Here is a 14,142-nt window from a genome sequence, read left to right on the forward strand (position 1 = left end):
CAACCATAACACAATGGTATCCTTGTTTGTCACCTGTGATTGCATTTGGGTTGTATTTACTGTCCTCTGGTTATGTACAGTAATTTAAAATAGATGAGAGTGGGAATTGTAACCACAGTCTCTATTCAGCTGTGCCATACAGACCCCCCCCCCCCACACACACACACTCTCTCTCCATGAAGGTGGAGTTCTACCTGGGTCCTGGGTGCTTACCTCTCAAACCTAAAATTATGTTTGCAGCTGGGCAGCATATGATTTGGCCTGTGTGTGTGTGTCTTTATGTGATGTTGAATATGTGCTGCACAGTATCTTACAGCACTGTGCCCTTGTCATTTGTAAATGTTGCTATTCACTTGGGGACTAGAAGACGTGAAAATAACTCACCTTAAATCAGGCATGGAGGAGAGAGGGGAGACAACAGGTTATTTTGGGAATCTAGAATCTTCCAACAATAACAACTTCATTAGACGAGAGCTGGGAGGCTTGATCTCATGTTTGTGTCTTAGTGCTACAATAAATGAGTTTTATTCAGTTTGTGAAATTATATCCAAGACAGTTATAAAGCAAAATCTGATCCCAAGCTCATTAATATACACTACATTTTCGTCGTTTAAATCAGCATTATAATGAGTGACTTTGCTACAGTAAAGCAACAGTATTATCTCACTGCAAACAGTGCAGTATGCATCTTATTATCTGTGAGTCTGTGTAGCAGGAGTCTTGAAAAGCTGTAGGGTCGTACTCTGTGGCCTTGGGGAGCTGGCCTGTTAACACAGTGTTTTAAACCTGCCAATGGCTCTTTCCTCCGGCTCTAAATCACAGCCCTGGGAGATGGAGTGTTGCGGGGGAGTGCAGCCCGAGGCTTCCACCCGACACTCCCACCAGGCTGGACAGAGATGGCCAGGCTCAGCCCGCCTCCTAATAACACACAGATCAGGTATTCAACCACTCATATCAAACGCACCCAGCTCTTGGCTCAGTGAAGTACAGTAGTTAAATCATATTCAGATCTTGAATGCATGAGGGTACGCCTTAGTATCATTCGATAACAGAATGCACACCCACGCAGTTTTGAAAAACAAGGACTCAGCAGAAATGGCCCCCATGACTGCTCTGATCATCATGGTGGTAGTCCATCTGTAGCCTCCTAATGAGGGGGGACTCTGCTGGGAAGGCTGCACACGCTGTGTGTTTCTGTGTGTTTTGGGGCAGGGTCATTAGACGGGAGTAGGAGAGAGATAGGTAAATGACAATAATAAGTCAATGGTCTAGGTCTGCAGGACAGGAAGTAACCGGTGTGTTTTTATCACTATAACTGGATGCCAGACATCGCAGTGCTTGTTGGCCAAACACACACCTGGTCGCGGAGGGGATTGGAGGAGATAGTAGAGGCGCAGAGGGTCCCCCACCAGGGCGTCTCCCCCCTAAACATTGTCCCAGCAATTCCACCTAAGCATGTGCTGCTCTTCCCCGTCTGTCCCATCCGTTGCAGAGTCTGTGACAGGAAGGCAGCAATGTGGGGCTGCAGCGTGGAGCGATGTGACGAAGACTTCCTTCTCCAACCCATCACTGTGATGAATGTCAAAGTCCACCTCTGGCACTTTCTGCCATTCTCTGTAAGATTCCATCTCCCTCTCTCCTGCTCTCTACCACCCCCCCCCCCTCTCTCTCTCTCCCCCACCAGCCTTATGTGCCTTGTTCCTTAGCCCTGAACTCACATCCCACTCTCCTTTATCCTTCTCTCTATTCTTCCTATCAGTATTCCTCTTTCTTTCTCTCTCTCCTTCTATTCTGATCTCTCCAATCTCTCTCTCTCTCTCTCTCTCTCTCTCTCTCTCTCTCTCTCTTTCTCACTGTAGATGTTAATGACGTGGTGTACTATATGCAGTCACTGGCTGACTTTGTAGTCCAATTACCCTCCTAGTTGAGCAAGAGGCGGTCTGGTCTCCCCGTCCATGGAGAATAGCTCTGCCCATACCCTTTGCCTTATCAAACATTACCCATTTGAAATGTCACACATCCTAGCTAATAATAACATTTTATGGTCCCAAAGCATAACTGACGACCATGACAATGTCTTTATGTCTGATCTTGGTGAAGGATAGCCACTCTGGGTGCTGGAGCACAGAATTAGGGGGAAGAATCTGCTGGAAATGTCCTCATTAGAGCCTCAGCCTCCCAGGGACAAGGAGCTAGATTAGCATGGGATGACACAGTAAACAGAATGTGGGTCATGGTTGACATCATCCATCAGTATCTTTATTGTCCCTAAGAGATTGACTTGCATAAACAGACTGGAATTCTGCAATAAACCAACGTCATAATAACACCATATTGCACACAGCACACACTAAGGAGAACCACGCCAGGTGGTTGGCAGGTGGGCATGTATGGAATGGTGGGACACTTAACCAGGCAAGAACGCTAGTGATTGAACCATTGTAATCTGCATCAATGCAATGTTTAGCACCATGATGGGAAGTGAATGCTGCAATGCAATTCATTTTTGTATAAAGGTATAGAATGAATGAAGAATACTTATGGTTATTATATCCTTAATGGGTGATCATGCCAGTATGTTATGTCATTCTTCAACAGGGGTGTCTCTTGGACATCTGAGAATAATTCTTGCAGTATTATTGTGCAATTTGGAGCTTACGGATTTCTCCAGCTCCAGCATTACTCCAAAGGCAGGACACATCACATCAGTTAGAAGTTTTGTGAAGCATTCATAGCATGAATCTTCTTGAAGTCTAATTTGTCCTCTAGATATGTTAGCTCCCAGGGAATTACAGCTAAATCCCTCTTGAATTCCTCACAATCAAAACTTTTACAACTTCTCTTTACTGTCATTCTGGGTAGTCGTTTTGGAATCTTGGTTATTTTAGTTATAGATATCATCATATCCAACCAGGTAACAAGAAACACACAAGCATTTGAACACTGTTGTGGTACACTAGTAACCAGGCCAGGACCAACCTGGCTTATGTGCGTGGCTGGCTTGTTTCTGTTCAGGACTGGTAGGACGGAAGCTAGTCATGCCACAGAAATAGCTGTGAATTGAAATGACATGAAATAATGTCTGATAAATTAAGATAGGTCTTGTCGCCTGGACACATCAGTTCGCCTGGACACATCAGTTCGCCTGGACACAGCAGCTTTCATAACATTAATGGTAGCAGTCAGTGGCTAAAGTAGTTACACTGATGATTTCTGTAACGTTAGCTATTTCGCTGCATTTGGTTCAACTTCTGTTTCTGGACAAAAGTCATTACCTGCTGTATGCACTTCCCTTTAGGTGGTGAAGTAAGTAGATGGTAATCTCTGAGAATGTCCCGTGTGGGAGTCCAGTGCTCTGACCACTACTCTACTTGTGGAATTTAGGTAGAAAGGTAAAAAAGTTGGAGTGAAAGGATGAATGTGTGGAGGTTTGGGGTATAGTCCCATAAAGTCATCCCCACCAGGTCTTGAACCCTGGTCTCCTGGGTGGGAGTCCAATGCTCTCACCACTACTCTACTTGTGCAGTGGAGATCAGTTGGTTGATTTTGGTGTCCTTCTTGATTTTGGTGTGCTGGGACTACTGCCTCTTGTGGTGCCAACAGAGAAATGCAGGTCAACATTGTCGAAATAAAGGAGGGAGGGAGGGAGGGAGGGAGTCAGGGAGGGAGGGAGGGAGGGAGTAAGGGATCGAGGGAGTGATAATCCGACAAACGCTATACAAGGTGCGCTGGCTTCCAGCCATGCACAAAAATCAGATCAATGCATGTCTCAGTACAGATCTTGTGTTTCATACCAACTGTTTCATATTGCATCCCTCTGTAAATCTTATCTTTATTTTTGTTTTGCCAGTGTTCTTGTTATCACTCCAATTAATATTTAGATAGTACATCCCATAAAAAGCACTTCCTTATTTTCATCAGCTGCATTATCTAGACAAGTACATGAATCATCTAAATGGGGTTCGATATGCACATCCAATAGAGGTTTATCTGTATCCATATAGCCTCAAGATGGCCCATTGTCAGATCATCCCTCCTTTTGAAAGGCAAATGATTTTGGCTACAGTACATTACGACTCCTCCTCCATCCAGATTTCTATCCTTTCTTATGAGATTGTCCCCATTAACATGGATTTGACCATCAGTGATCGAACTGTATAGAGATGATTCAGGAATTGCTAGCACATGAACATTGTTAGTATTTAACATATTCCACATTTTAATAATTTTATTTCCAAAACTACAAGCATTTATATGAGCAATATATTATCCTTTCTTAGGCAATTGTAGATTAAACAGAACCGATATAGAATCATTTGATTTGCAACAGTTTGAATGTTGACATTAAATATCTATCATCAAAATAACCAGAGAGTTGTTTTGGGGTCACAATACAGTTGATTGTTTACGTACAGTTTGTTGGTCACTAGAATTACATGATCATTCAGGAGCCTGTGTTCTCTCATTATGGAGTAGATTATCTTCCTCCTGTTGATTTTGTGTGGAAATTGATCACTTACTCCAAACCTTGAACCCTTAAGTTTTTTTCCTCGACTCGTCGACTCTTAACAAATCCTTTGTGCATAAAATGTTCAAAATTGGCAACAATTGCTCTTGGTTTATTCTTCTGTACCTTATCCATTCTGTGGACTCGGGAGTAGGTGACATACCACTTCCCTTGGCAGCTTTAGCTGTTCAGTCATGCAGGTCTTCACAACCGTCTCACGACATTGTTGTTCAAGCAAGGCTTCTGCCAGGCGCTTGTTGTGTGAATAAACAAACTAGTTCTCCCTTTCAAGCACATCAACCCTACTGTCCATGCTTTGCATAGATTGTTTGTGGTTGCTATTATCACTCAACATGTTAAGACCCAACGATTTCAGCTAGCCAAATGTTCCAGAGACCCCAGAAATAGAGACAGAACACCGGGAACCGGGCTCAAAGATTTATTAAATAATAAACTAACCTAAACCAAAACTGGTGGGTTGTGTGTGGGTGCCTGGTTTAAATGGGATGTGTGCTAGGCTACGTGAGTGCAAGTGTCTAGGTGCAAAGCTATGTGTGGTGCGAGTGTAAATGTACGGTGGAGGGTTGTATATGTGCGGCAGAAAGCCCTAGTAGCGAGGGATCTGAGAGGGAGTCTAGCTGAATCCCAAATCGCGCACCTTGGCGAAAGTGCACAGCGCTCGCGGCCTTGTGGCCTTACATGCGCGTTCCCGCTAAGTCCACAAGGGCTCAGGGTAGTCCCAAAACGGAATTGCTAGGTCCACAAGTGCGCCACTGCCGCCATTTTGCACACTTTAACCGCACTTACCGAAAGTCCGCAATTTCATGGACTTAGGAGCAGAAAATACCCACAGCCCACCGCGTCTCATGTGACACAGTGCTTGAGTGCATCCGAGTCATGATCCGAGTGCATCACACATAAATGATGACATTTGCCGATAACACAACATTTATCTTGAAATCCACATGCTGCAAACATATCCCACCCAACATAATTTTTTAATTATTATTCAATTGTAACAGACGTCAATCGGTCAATTTGCAGAGCCGAGCAGAGAGCTGAGGGGAGCGTCAGAGCAGCCTCTGCGTCTAAGGGACGCGGCAGCCAATGAAAACGAAGTGGGAGGGGCATTGATTGAGCTCAACTGGCTTGGGAATCTTTGGCACGCCGCTGGAAGTGCTGTCCCATTTAATTCACGGCCCTGCACCCTCTGGCCCTTCCAGCTGACGTCAATTAAGTGCTCAGGCCTCAGGCCGCAAGTGCGAGGGGCCGCAAGGGTGGTTTGCGCACTCAGATTGGGATTCAGCTTCTGAGTGGGAGTTCCTTGGTCGAGGGGGGAGGATCCTGGGAAGATGGGGTCCAGAGGAGGAACGAGAGGATGGTGGGGAGGAGTTGGAGCGTTGGGGGTCGTGTAGAGGGCGTAGGTGGAGCTGGGAGACACTGGGTCTTGAGCTGGAGGGGAGCCTGGGAGGAACAGAGGAGAACACAGGGTTAGGAAAGGCCTGCCAGGTTACAAACACCTTGAGGTAACACTTGAGAGAACACTAGAAACTCAAGGAGGCTCTTCAGCAGACTATAACTGACCAAACAGTTGTCAACGTTCAAGCGCCCGACGTCTGTCCTCAGCAGCAGAGCCCAGGCGGTGTTTGGCTTCAGCTGGCCTGATGGTAATGGGCAGCACTTGCTGCTGAAGGAGACACTGGGCCCAACCTCAAGTGGGACTGGGAACGTGACGGAGACCAGCTTGGGCGTGGGGGCGTCTTCATCAATCTGCCATTGACTGTACTCAAGGCTTGTTTGAGTTGATTCAAGTCTTTCATTATAGCCTCCAACACATTCAGTTTATCAAGTTTGTTGTCGATTGTCTTTAGCAGCCCACTCTCAACCTCAATGACCTCCTCAGCTTCATTCTCCTCACTTTCTGCTTCAGAGCGTGTTCTGTTGGCGGATGATTTGCTGCAACAACTTGCCATCTTTCCTTAGCTTACTTCTTCTCAGTGAGCTTAATGGATACCTTGCTTGGTGGGCTTGCTTGTGGCATTTTCAGTTGAGAAAGTTGGTATCTCTGCTCAATAAATTGCTCAAGGGTTTCAATTGTTTCCGGTAACTCCAGCTTGCCACAGTAAGGAATCTTCACAAATCTAGGCTTTACTGAGGACAAGGCCTCACCTCCACATACAGGGACACAGCCCAGGCTTTATACAATCTATCAAAAATCTCCAATCACAAAGCTCATCCACTTGGTCAGCACTTAGTCTTCTAAAAACACTATGCAACTTTTTTGCAACTGATTTGACTTAATATTAGCTAAAATAAAATAAAAAACTTAATTAAAATTAAAATATCCATATAATAAAACAAGTAAGAGGACTTAACTACCGTGTCAACAGGAAGCATCTTGAGTTTACCCATAAAAGGTTTTCAAATTGCGTTCAACACAACATTGTTAGAACCAGCACACTGCTACAGTATGTTAGATGGAACATATTGTCTTTCTGGCTGATTTGTAATCAAACTCATTGTCAGACTGTGCAGCTGGACTGTGTAGTGATGTGCTCATTCGGAGCTGAGCCTATAGAAGCATGAACACACATGAGCAGCGATCCTTCTACTGCTTTGTTTCCAACCCCTCTGGCACTGTGTTTCATTTCCTCTCCAAATCTGCCCCCCCCCTTCCCTCCACCCCACGTCCCCCTCTCCCCTCCTCTCCGGGGACCATCTAGCCAGCATCAGAAGTGTCAATTAGTCTGTTGCGCACCCGTAGACCCCAGATCCCTGCTCTCAGCTTCAGAGGGGAACTGTTTCTCATCAGTGTACAAATGCACTTTTGGCTGGAGCGGCTTCAGTTGCTGCTCATCCGAATGGCAACTCGAGACACCGCTCGGGCCTCTTCTGTTTGATCCAGAATACGTCTATTAAAAAAGGGGTTGACAAAGGCGAAACGGATTTAATGAGATATTCCACAGGCTGTGGCGCATGGCTAGATTACAGACACAGAAATAGATTACACATTTGTCAACTGCTCTGCCTTCATTGATATTCTGATTGATGAAAGTCCCGGGCCACCTCATTCAATTTATTCTAATCGAAGTTTTCAGCTCTTTGGCTGAGACAGTTCCCAACCCTCATTTTCAGTTGCGTAAACCACACAACACTCCTGTGACTGCACACTGGGATAAATAATTGACTTACATGCTTTAATGCATGACTTAGCTAGTGATATGGACTATAATGTGATATGGACTATGAAGTGATATGAACTATAACGATATGGAGGGTATAATGTTATGTGTTTGTTCTCTCCATTCGTAGTGTATATGGGTATATGGCGGTGTACACTGCGCCATTGTTGCCTTCTGAAGGTGACCATACTGTACCTAAACCACTCAGCCAAGTCTCCATACTGAGGGAACTAGACTAGAGGGATATTGTAGACCAGAGAGAGACGTGGTGTCATACTGTAGAAGTGATCCAGAGAGAGAAGAAGAGAAGAAGCCAGTAAACTCAATCTCCTTTATGTCACTGTCCAATCAAGGCATGAATCAATCTGAAAAACAAGCAAAAAGAAACCTAGAGATGAATGCTGAGGGGGAACCATCTTTCATTCGTTCAAAGCAGACAAGGCTCTGACTGAAGATACTGGTGACATCTGGGCTGTGGATGAGAGCACCCATAGGTGAAGACACGGGCATAAGTGTGGCGTTTTTCCATATACATGTACATACATACATACATTCACACCTTTGAATAGTTTGTTTATTGATTTACTTAAAAAAGGGACAATGCACATTGATCAACAGACATGCTGTAAATGATCCTGAATTAGCCTAACAGGCTAGTTTTCATCTGCTGTACCAGGCTAGATTTCAAAAGGCAACCTAAAATCTCAGAGTATTAAAATACATTAATTACAAAATGGAAAAGGTAACATAACAAAAAAAAGAGGACAATTAACTCAAAAGACAGACAACAACAAAATATTTACAAAACAAGTCACCAAACATGGACAACAACAAACAGAACTAGAAAGTACATTTCCTGGAGAAATTGTGAGGTGGGCTAGCTGCCGCAGCTGTATGTAACAGATACTGCTAGTACTACTACGGACTGCGCAATCTCCATGCACCCACCGGCGAAGACCGTGTGTCTCTAGCCCACTCAGGGGCTGAGTTGTGGGGTCCATGGCGTGGGTAGTGGCGTGGTGGCGAGACTCCGCCCCCTCAGGTCAGAGCCAGTCAGGGACAGTGTACCCCTCTCCGGGCCACCTCAGTAACCACACTGGTGAAGACCGTGTGTCTCTTGCCCACTCAGGGGCTGAATTGTGGGGCACTTGGCGTGGATAGTGGGTCGGATGCAGTTCAGTGACCTTCGGAAAATCTCCATGCACCCACAGTGTCTCTATAGCCCACTCAAGGGCTGAGTTGAGGGGTCTGTGGCGTGGTTAGTGGCGTGGTGGCGAGACTCAGCCATTTCAGGTCATAGCTGGTTGGGGACAGTCTACCCCTCTCCGGGCCTCCCACCTGCCCTCACCAGTGAAGACAGTGTCTCTAGCCCTCTCAGGGGCTGAGTTGTGGGGTTCATGGCGTGGTGGCGAGACTCCGCCCCCTCAGGTCAGAGTTGGTTGGGGACAGTGTACCCCTCTCCGGGCCACCCACCTGGCCCCGCTGGTGAGGACCGTGTGTCTCTAGCCCACTCGGGGCCCGAGTTGTGGGGCACGTGGCGTGGATAGTGGTGTGGTGGCGAGACTCCGCCCCCTCGGATCACAGTGGGTCAGGGGCAGTGCACTGTGCACAGTCATGTACTCAGCTGGAGACTGGCAGGCCGTGGAGGAGACCTTGAGTTAGGACATGCAGACACTAGTGGCATACCTCCGGAAATGGAGATTGAAGCTCAGCGAGGCAAAGGACGGTGTCGGCGGCCTTCCACCTTAACAACAAGGAAGCCAAACATGAGCTCCGAGTGCACATCGATGGAACACTCCTGCCATGCAGCGCCGAACCAACCTACCTTGGCGTGACATTGGACAGGTCGCTCACGTTCCACCGACACCTCGAGTCACTGCGCAAGAAGTTAACAGCTCGTGTGGCGTTGATGAGGCGACTGGTCCAATCAGGCTGGGCAAAAACACTGCGTACGGCAGCCCCATTCTGGTGCCTCAGCGCTCACACCCGCCTATCAATGAAGCCTTGCGCATCGTGACAGCATGCCTGCATCCCACCCCTGCGGACAACCTTCCCATCCTTGCAGGCATCCAGCCCGCTGGCCTCTACCGCACAGGAACCACAGCACATCTTGGCTGCCGGGCTCAAGTCGAGACACCCTTTTGTGCCTGCCGCACGGGATCTCCTGCAGCAATTCAGAGATGTTTACATCAGCGAGGCAGGATGGGCGGACCACACCTGGCGTGCGGAGTGTGAGGCAAACACCTCCAGACTCCGAGATTTTATCCCGGCCGCCAGCCCTTCCCCTCCCGGGATGGACTTACCGCCTCCGGACCGGCATTGGATGCTTCCGCTCATCGATGCACAGAAGAAAGAAAGAAAGAAAGAAAGAAAGAAAGAAAGAAAGAAAGAAAGAAAGAAAGAAAGAAAGAAAGAAAGAAAGAAAGAAAGAAAGAAAGAAAGAAAGAAGGAAAGAGTGGGAATATCACAAGTAGGGATAGCTTTTGCAAGCTAGCCCACCTAATTACCACAGCACAATAATTGACAAACTAGAGCATGCTCAAACAAGACAAACAAACCCATAATTAACACAAAAGACGCAATAGGACAAGACAGTACAATTAGCAAGATGGAATCCGCCTACTTGAGTTTAAGAATGAAGATCTCAGTGAAGTGTAACGACAGTTCTGTGTGATATCAGGCTAGTGCTGGTTAGATGCGGTCTGGCTCAGGGTGTCAGCCCAGCGTGGTTTGGTTGGGATTGGGGGTGGCTGTGACTCAAGAGGTAGAGCAGGTTGTCCACATGTCCAAATGTCCTTGCGCAACGCATGAACCCCAAATTGGTCCCAAAGAGTAGGCTTGCACCTTGCATGGCAGCTGCTGCCATTGGTGTGTGAATGTGTGTGTGTGAATGGGTGAATGGTATGAAGGTAGCCTATATTTGGTGCAAAAAACCTGAGCACCTGTAACATTGAATTTGTACTTGTAGAAAATAGCTACACATGTGTAACAGTAAATTTGTAGTTGTAGAAAATAGCCACACGTGTGTAACAGCGAATTCGTAGTCACAGAGGAAAAGTTGCACACCTTTAGAATATTTTCTCACAAATACAAATACTGCGCAAACACAAGTCATTAACTACAACCGTTTGAATCTGCCGCTACAGTCACAAATCGCAAGTTCCGCGCGGCTGTGACTTTTGCTCTCAACCTTACGATACGTAGGCCTATGGTGCAAAACTAACTTGTACACTTGTAAGCTCGTTGTTGAAAGTGTAGAGGTGGTGGGCGGGTGTAGTGAGTGATTGAGTGCAGGGCTTGACCAATCACAAGAGAGGATTTTCGAGACAAAAAGAGAGAGATCAGCCTATCCAACAGCCCTGTCCTGAACGTTAACGACCAAGGTAGCTATGTTTCTGATATATCAGCCACCTGTGTGGCTATTTTCTACAACTACGAATTTACTGCTACACATGTGTAGGCCTAGCTATTTTCTACATGTGTGGCTATTTTTTACAAGTACAAATTTACAGTTACACATATGTGGCTTTTTTCTACAAGTACAAATTCACTGTTACAGGTGTTCAGCTATTTTGCACCAAATATACCTTCATAGAATGAGAGGCCATTGTAAAGCGCTTTGGATAAAAGCGCTATGTAGTGCAGTCTATTTACCATTTGCAATGATGGTACAGGGTAGGCTATGAGGGGGGTGTCGTGTGGTATGGCTGAATTCTGCTGTCCCTGTGTTCAATAGTCTGGTCCCAGTGGTGCTTAACATCGTTACTGGCCCCTCTGTCACCACAGCAACCAGGACATCAACCAGCCAGCCTCAACATAGCTTCTGTAACAACTGTGTGTGTGTGTGTGTGTGTGTGTGTGTGTGTGTGTGTGTGTGTGTGTGAGTGTACATGTGTTCTTGAACCTACAGTAGATATGTGTGTGTGTGTATGTGAATGCATGTGTTCTTGAACCTAGATGTGTGTGTGCGTGTGTGTGAATGCATGTGTTCTTGAACCTAGATGTGTGTGTGCGTGTGTGTGAATGCATGTGTTCTTGAACCTAGATGTTCCTAACATGAAACATGAACCTTGAAACCCCCGCCCCCCCTCAGAGACGTTGGAGGTACTGTAGCGCTATCGTCATCCTATCAAGCATCATCCTCATCAGCCCCTCCATCTCCATCTCCCCTGTCCCTCCTCGCCCCCAACCTGCTCTGCTCCCAGTCACGTGTGCTCTTGTCTTTCTTCACTGGCTGAAGGTTTAATCCTACTAAAAGGTTCAGCGCCCTCACCCCCATCCCACCGGCACCCCTAACCCCGCCCCTGACACGAAGCCCCGCCCTCTGTCTCACCAGCACCCCTAACCACGCCCCTGATACGAAGCCCCGCCCTCTGTCTCACCAGCACCCCTAGCCACGCCCCTGACACGAAGCCCCGCCCTCTGTCTCACCAGCACCCCTAACCACGCCCCTGACACGAAGTCCCGCCCTCTGTCTCACCAGCACCCCTAACCACGCCCCTGACACGAAGCCCCGCCCTCTGTCTCACCAGCACCCCTAACCCCACCCCTGATACGAAGCCCCGCCCTCTGTCTCACCAGCAGCCCTAACCACGCCCCTGACACAAAGCCCCTCCCTCTGTCTGCCACTCAACCCTGACACCATCCTGGCTGGGATCCCTACTGTACTTGATTACCTACCACAACATGCACCAGAGACACTGTGAGATTAGTATTACCTGTAACATTCACATCAATCAAATCAAATCAATCAAAGCTTTATTTGTATAGAGCATTTCTACATACACAGAGGCAACACAATGCGCTTTACAGAGAACAAGGGAGGTGGGCATACGTCCCACTCCTACATATTCCAGAGGGAAGCAAAAAACATTCACATATATTGTTATCACAATTAGGGGTATATTGTTTATGGCGACAAATATATCATCGATATATTGATTTGAACTCCATCTCTCTTACACAGACGAATGCAACGTGTGATGGGAACGTTGTGGCGAGGTTGAGGAGCAGCTGTGTGCGGAGCTAGTGAGGGACTGGGGAACAGCATGCCAGGGAGATGCCGTCTCTATTACACTCCATTAGATCACAGTGAATGCTCAGCATTTAGAATGTTTTATGAAGTCTTTCCAGGTCAATAGCTCACTTCCCTCTCCCGACTGACCTGGTGAAAGATCAATTATTCATGATCAGCAGAAACCCACACATACTGTAAGATCACCAGAGATATCATCATTGCTGTTGCTTTAATAATGAATGGCGGAGCAGGGTTTAAACCTCTGTGCAGCTGAAAGTAGTATTGTGGGGTTGTCAGTGTGTAATATATGAGATCAGCAGCAGAGGACTACAGGGACTGGATGACTTGTCGCCTTCTACAGAGACTGTGTCATAAGTCAGGGGCCACACGTACAGTGGTCCTTGAACAAAAAGTATGTTCAAAGTAGTAGTGGATGCATGTTAAACAGTTATCTTCCCCAAACGACCAAGAACAGCTATCCATCTTTGACCTCTGTCGTGTCGACTTCTGGGATATTCAGGCGATCTTGGCTTGGGCAGTGGTCTGCTCCTCCCCGCTCCTCCCCCCTCCTCCCTGCTCCTCCCTGCTACTCCCCGCTCCTCCCCGCTCCTCCCTGCTCCTCCCCGCTCCTCCCTGCTCCTCCCCGCTCCTCCCTGCTCCTCCCTGCTCCTCCCCGCTCCTCCCTGCTCCTCCCTGCTCCTCCCCGCTCCTTCCTGCTCCTCCCTGCTACTCCCTGCTCCTCCCCGCTCCTTCCTGCTCCTCCCTGCTACTCCCTGCTCCTCCCTGCTCCTCCCTGCTCCTCCCTGCTCCTCCCACCTCATGTCCTGAGCTTCCAGGCCCAAGGCTGGCTTCTCCACAGGGGGACACATCCAATAATCCTCCATCAAAGAGCAGAAGATGAAAGAGAGAATCAAAGCACCTGGGTTGTTCTTTGTGATTCGCGCGTGGGTCAATGTATGGCTGTGATCAAAGCCGGGGGCCTGTTTGTGTGGAAGTCCCAGTGGATTTCCTGTTTATGTCTACAGAGTAGATTTTGAGGATGGTGGTAACTGCCTTTTGCCTTGCAGACTGTGTTGCATACATTAATGTTGTTTCCTTTTCATTATGAACTCATTAGTTTTTGCCAGTAATTGTTTTTCAGCTGGCAAGCACAACTTGATACACCCCCACCCACATGTACATCATGATAAATGCCCTTTCCGTCAACCTGCTCTATACACAGAGACCGAACTTCACTCCTGAACTCTCAGTCTGTGTCATTAGTGACCATCTGTGCGCTGTAACTCACCTTGCAGTGTTATTGTGCTGCACTGCAGCTCTGCGTTGACCTTCATGATCCCACACATGCACTCACATCTGGTAGAAACAACACAGCTTAGTCATAATCATTTATTTATTCTTTTTTTTCACATATAGTATTATTGCTGCACTTCTGG

Source organism: Borostomias antarcticus (assembly GCF_949987555.1).
Source record: "Borostomias antarcticus genome assembly, chromosome: 15".
Classification (NCBI taxonomy): domain Eukaryota; kingdom Metazoa; phylum Chordata; class Actinopteri; order Stomiiformes; family Stomiidae; genus Borostomias; species Borostomias antarcticus.